This window comes from Protomyctophum bolini (genome assembly GCF_963924005.1).
Source record: "Protomyctophum bolini genome assembly, chromosome: 19".
In the NCBI taxonomy this organism is placed as follows: domain Eukaryota; kingdom Metazoa; phylum Chordata; class Actinopteri; order Myctophiformes; family Myctophidae; genus Protomyctophum; species Protomyctophum bolini.
Window position 1 is genome coordinate 7,317,738 of NC_137880.1, and position 5,670 is coordinate 7,323,407.

A 5,670-nucleotide genomic window follows, 5' to 3' on the forward strand; every position below is an offset into this window, starting at 1 on the left:
CGTCTTCTTTTCTTCTTCTTTGAGACCACGTCAAATAAACTCAAATGAACAACACAACAAATCCTTCAAAGATAAATCAGAGCGCTGCTCTTTCCTCCGGCTCCGCTTCCTTCATTCATTAATTTCCTCTCCATCAGTCGGATGTTGTTATTGTGGCCACGGTGTGATTTGAATAGCAAATAGCCTTCATGCAAACGCAAGTTGACCCCAAGATGGAAAAAACAAATATGGTATATAGGGCCTATACGCAAGCAAGTGAATTCAATATTGGTGTGCGGGCGGACAGACAGACAGACAGACAGAAGCATTGTGGTCTTATAATGTAACTTTATGATCAGATCACAAATATAATATTGCAAAGATCAGGAGAACTCCTCCCCACCTGTGTATATATAGCTATACATACACACATGCATTATGTTTAAAAAGGTACAATGCAAATAAATACCACCAAAAAACAATAAAACAAAAACGAAATCCAGATATATCCAACTAGAATGGAAAGGAACACATCAGAGAACATCATCAAAAGCCTATAAAAAGTCTAATATATACTCGAAAATGACATAGATTTACAAGCTAAACCAATGCATTATCCTCAAGTACTATATAGACAGTGAACTATGGCTGGTAACAGTTAGCAAGGCACGTGTGTGGAAGTACAATCTGTTTAATATCTTTGTATTATCTACTTACTACTATACTTACTCACTGCAAGTAATTACCCTTAAGTACACGCACCCTTGAAGGAATGCCCTAGCATTTTGAATACTCTGTAGCACAGTTGTCTATCGTCGTCTATCCGTTTTACTTTTCTTTACAGGGTGCGACGAGGTCAGATCAAGATATGGAGTGTCAGAACCGTTCAGCTCCATATATGGGGATCTAAGGGTGGCAGCGGGGGGCAGTGTATTGAATGTACAGGGTTTGAGATGAGGGCCCAGGTATAGGGCCAGGCATCATTTAGGACTGAGACCAGATTCTAAATCACGACCGTTTTCTTGAAAAACATGTTTCTATATCAGTGGTTATAAAACCAGTAAGACGCGCAAACGCGGGAAGTGAACGCAGCTCGTACATATTTGGGTTTTTTTAAGATTTATTTTTAAGTTATTATTTATTTAAGTTAAGTTATTTTTAAGTTAAGTTTTTAACTTAGCCATAACCATATAAGGAGTCCCCAAAGCAGCTATACGTCCAAATATGGAGTGTGTTGCATAAATCACAAACAAATCACTCAGCTCCATATATGGGCACAAAGGGGGGGGGACACGGACACACGCACAGACATGATCTGCTAGGTCTCATAGTAAGTGCTCACTGCGTTCGCAACTACTGTAGGAGCCCAAAGATTATATGTAATTGGCCGCCGACAACCCCCCCCCCCATCTGAAAATATGTTGTTCCAGGGACCTCCCCCAGAAACAAAGACTTGAGTTAAACACATTCGCTCTGAAAGAATATGCATTCAAAGATGTGCGCCACATTTTCACGAATTTTCAAAGATAGCAGATCTTCAAACTCGTAGCGCGGCACTTTTCAATAGCTAAAGTATAACATAATGCTTAAAATACCAAAAGCGGTTCCCTATATCCTGAATGGGTTAGAACAGCACAAGTATAAAATAGGGCGTAATGGCTTAAGTGGCAACACGAATGACTGGCTAATATAACAACAGACTATAGTATTCAAAATGTTACGGTATCCCGATCTACCAACATGAGAGGCAACGCATTAAAATGTCATAAATAATAATAATGGCATGAACTGAAAATGAAAAGCAAACTGTCAGAAGGTAACACATGTGCATCAACTTAAAAGTAACGACATTTAAGACATTTGAACGCCAAGAACAAAATCCCCCCCCCCAAAAAACTATAAGTTATTTTCAGTTGTCTTACTTGGCTTTGTAACATCAAAGGCACCGTCATTATATAGCTTAAATAATGTCATTGACAACATTGTTCATGGCAACCACACTGGTCCACAAAGGACTAAACGAAGTTAATAAGAAAAGGAAAAAACAAACTCCCGACCTAAACATTAAATGTTTAGGTTCACCCAAACTTACTTATTACTCAATTACACATATATCCTTTTATTGGTCACATTCCCAATGAAGCCAATAATGGAATGCCCGGCCCGGTCTCCCACTGATCAATGACCAAAAAACAAGAAAGGCTTCGTGGGGCGTGCAATATGGACAGTGTTGGGCAATATTACTTAGGAGAAAAAGTTATATTACTTGGAATCTTGTAAAATGACATATCATATAATATTTCATATTACTTTTGTCACCAATCAGCCAAAAGGGCTATAAAATAAAGCCTTTTAAATGAAATGTTTTCAAGCCAACAACAGCCAACAAAACAAAAAACCCCAAAAAGTAATATGTAATATGTGCCATTTCTTACAAAGTAAATAGGTATAATATTACTGTTTTGACAGAGTAATACCTTACACTACTCGTTATTGCATGGGAAAAGTAATAATATCACAGTAATATATTACTAGTAAATAGTTACTGCCCAACACTGGTAAAATGGATACAAATTAAGTTATTTTTCTGGAGGTGAACTGCTCCATTAAAGAACCAAAATGACACTGTTAACAGTCACAGCTACATGTATAACCATATAAGAGTTTGGTGAAAATGTCGCTTGCAGCATCACGTTCATGCAACCAGCATCATGCCACGTAACTCTGATGTGTCTGATACGATTGCTGGGTTAGGGGGAGCTTAGACTGGAACTCATGCACCTATATGCTTTTTATGGCATAGGCAGAGACACTAGGCGCAGCTGCTGGACATGAGACTAATTAAGCCCTAGCCCAGGACAGAGAGAGAGGAGTGTGTGAGTGTACGTGTGTGCGTCAATTTAACAAAGGTGCAGACGGTCAGAAATCAGCAGAGAGTGAGCGACGTTTGCGCTGCTGTATGCCGAACTGAAGTGGACTCGGCCCCAGACTTTTTTTTTTCTCTCCCTGGAAATAAAAACGCCTGGGTTTCCGAGGCTAGCTGGGAGCTTTAGCCACAAGTTTACGCGCTTGTAGAACATGCTGGTTTTATGCAGGAACATTTATGGTTTTAGCCCCCTCTGGCCTATACGACCAGTAACCTGACTCTGCCAGACGGGGGCGGTATTGAGTAACGTGTTCCCAAGCTGTGAAACAAAATGTGTGTAGCAAGCTTCTTGGATCTGGCAGCATCAGGTTATACGACCAGTGGCGTGCACAGACATTTAGAGGTGCTCAAGTGACAAAAAGGGCACCTTGTGCAGCGCGTGGAACCGGCCGGTTGCCTTGACCCATTTCGACCTGAGGACGATTAAAAAAAATCTTCTAAATAGACAATATTCTGAAAAACCTCTGTTTCTATATGTCAGTGGTTCTCAAACTATTTAATGTCAAGGACCCCCAGAATCATCATGTATTTGGCCTCCGACCCCCCATCTGAAAATATGTTGTTGCAGGGACCCCCATGCAGAAGCACATATTATATTACCGTAGAATATGTATTTTGTGCCACATTTTCACGATTTTTCAAAAATAGCAGATCAACAAGCTCATGCTGCACCGTCGTCTGGGGCAAAAGAGATATAATAAAATGCATCGATCAAAGTCCAGTGGTTCCCAAACGGCTTAGCTCGAGACCCAAACTATAGTGAAAATATAGCAAGATCTACAGCTCTGTGAAATTCTAGATATACACGTTTATTTTTTGATTTGTGGAAATCCTTTGATTCAAAAGTATTAGTAACAGTAATGGATACTTTGAAAAATATTTGATTTTGTTTTCCTTTTGTTTCTTTTCTTCTTTTTTTTGTCTTTTGAAATAGTAAAAAAAAATAGAAAAAATGAAGAATTAGAAAAGGGGGTATAGTCACTCGCGACCCATAGAAATGCGTCCGCAACCCACAAAGGGGTCCCGACCCAGTGTTTGGGGGAAAAAAACAACTGATTGTTATATATACTCCCAACGAAAAACGCAGTTGGCTTTCCGTCGTTGTGCAAGAGAAAACAAGTCACACCTATACGCCGTATATATATAGGCCTGCTAATCACACAACACCTGTGGTCAAGTGGTTCCACTTTATAAAAGAGCCGGGGGGAAAGCAAGAGGTTTGTCCCGCTGTCAAGCAACGAGAGGTATACGTGACGTGTCATGTCCCGGGTATTACGAGTCGTACTGTATGCAGTAAAGGGTTGAGAGACGAGGCAGTCTGGTGCAGTGCAGCGGTAAAATTACCCACTGAGCATTCTTCAGGCTAAGGCTAGACCTGCTAGAAAACATTGTTTTAGTCCAGTTATTGCCCGGTTTTAGACGGTGGGTAAAGCCTGGGGTTTGATGAGTCCTCTGTTGGTCTGGTTGCCTCTGGCTTGGCGGGGCGTTCCAATGCGCATACCGGTATAACCCATTCTGACCCGAGATCAGATTCTAAAAAATGTCTTCTACATCCCGACAGTTTCATTATTAACCCATTCTGACCCGAGATCAGATTCTAAAAAGTGTCTTCGATTTTTCAAAAATAGCAGACCTACAAGCTCGTAGCGCGCCACTCGGTGCTCGCGCACTATGAGCTTGTAGATCTGCTATTTTTCAATAGCTAAAGCATAACATAGTGCTAACACCAGAATGGGATAATATTGTGTTCCCTGGTGGGAATTCAGCAGGGTATTATATGGGCAAAGTAACTGAAGCAAAGTAGACGACTCGTTAGATTCTCAGCTGAAAATGAAACGTGAATGACGGGTCCTATAAAGTGACAATAAGAGGACAAGTAAATGAGAAAATGTCTGAACGGTTCAGCCTAGACACCAGGAGAGTTTGGGAGCGGTGGCGGCGCCCCATTGCATGGAGTAAGAGTGGACTAAAATGTACGTTTTTGTTGAAAGCTTAAAAGTCTATTATTCCAACAGTATATCATTGCTAATAGAATGTTAGTATCCCACCTAAATAAATTAAGTTAAGTTTAAAAAGAAAAGAAAAAAAGATATTTCCTGTTAGAATTTTCTCAGCTCATTATTTTAGTTCTTGTTTCGTCACTTCTAATTTGACTCGTTTATCCTGGGTGAGTTCGCCCTTCTGATTCGATAAAATGAGTATCCCGACGTGAAAGATGTATTTTCTGTTTAGTAAAAGAGACATGAGACATGGAGGCCCCCTGTTTCCGAACAAACACTCCAACTATAACAATGACTAGTACGGGAATATAGCGCTGATTAACGTTAAACTAAATCACTTACAGCTGAGCTAACCCTGAGTGTTGTTTTAGGGGGAGCCTTCGCGTGTCCACTAGGAAGTCGTCTCGCGTAAAATGAACGTCGAGCGCGAAGTTGTGTTGTGCGTTCGTCCGTCCGTCCAGAAGCCCGTTTGGAACCTGCTGCCTATGCACACAGAATAACTCTTCCGGGCCGCTTCCCTTCACAGGTGTTACCAATGATACTAATGAAAGGGACATTTCACCGCTGGAAGAGACTGCAGTCACTCAATGTTAATAGTATTTCTAGTAGATAACAGTAGCACATTTTTTTATTTGGACCCTATAGCCAGAAGAATAATGAAGTCTGTTTGTTTGACTATAGGGTTTGACTGGATTGCCGAATTCCTACAATGCCCATAATGCTTTAGTGCACTTCCCCTCCTTGTGGAGAGGGGGGAGGCTGCGT

At 40.8% G+C, this 5,670-nt stretch overlaps 1 protein-coding gene across 2 annotated transcripts in view; it reads right to left on the minus strand.

The window, feature by feature from the left end:
* Window positions 1-313: 313 nt before the first annotated feature.
* The window catches only part of LOC308334778 (uncharacterized protein), a 52,169-nt gene continuing 46,812 nt past the window's right edge, over window positions 314-5,670 (minus strand). Inside the window, exons 12-13 of one of the 2 annotated variants that reach the window (XR_013965923.1) lie at window positions 4,620-5,670; window positions 314-4,545 (exon numbers count right to left, since the gene is read on the minus strand). The exon at window positions 4,620-5,670 is cut by the window's right edge and continues 1,054 nt beyond it. The gene's annotated coding sequence lies outside the window, so the exon portion shown is untranslated. The other variant, XM_080791598.1, reaches the window with a different exon arrangement.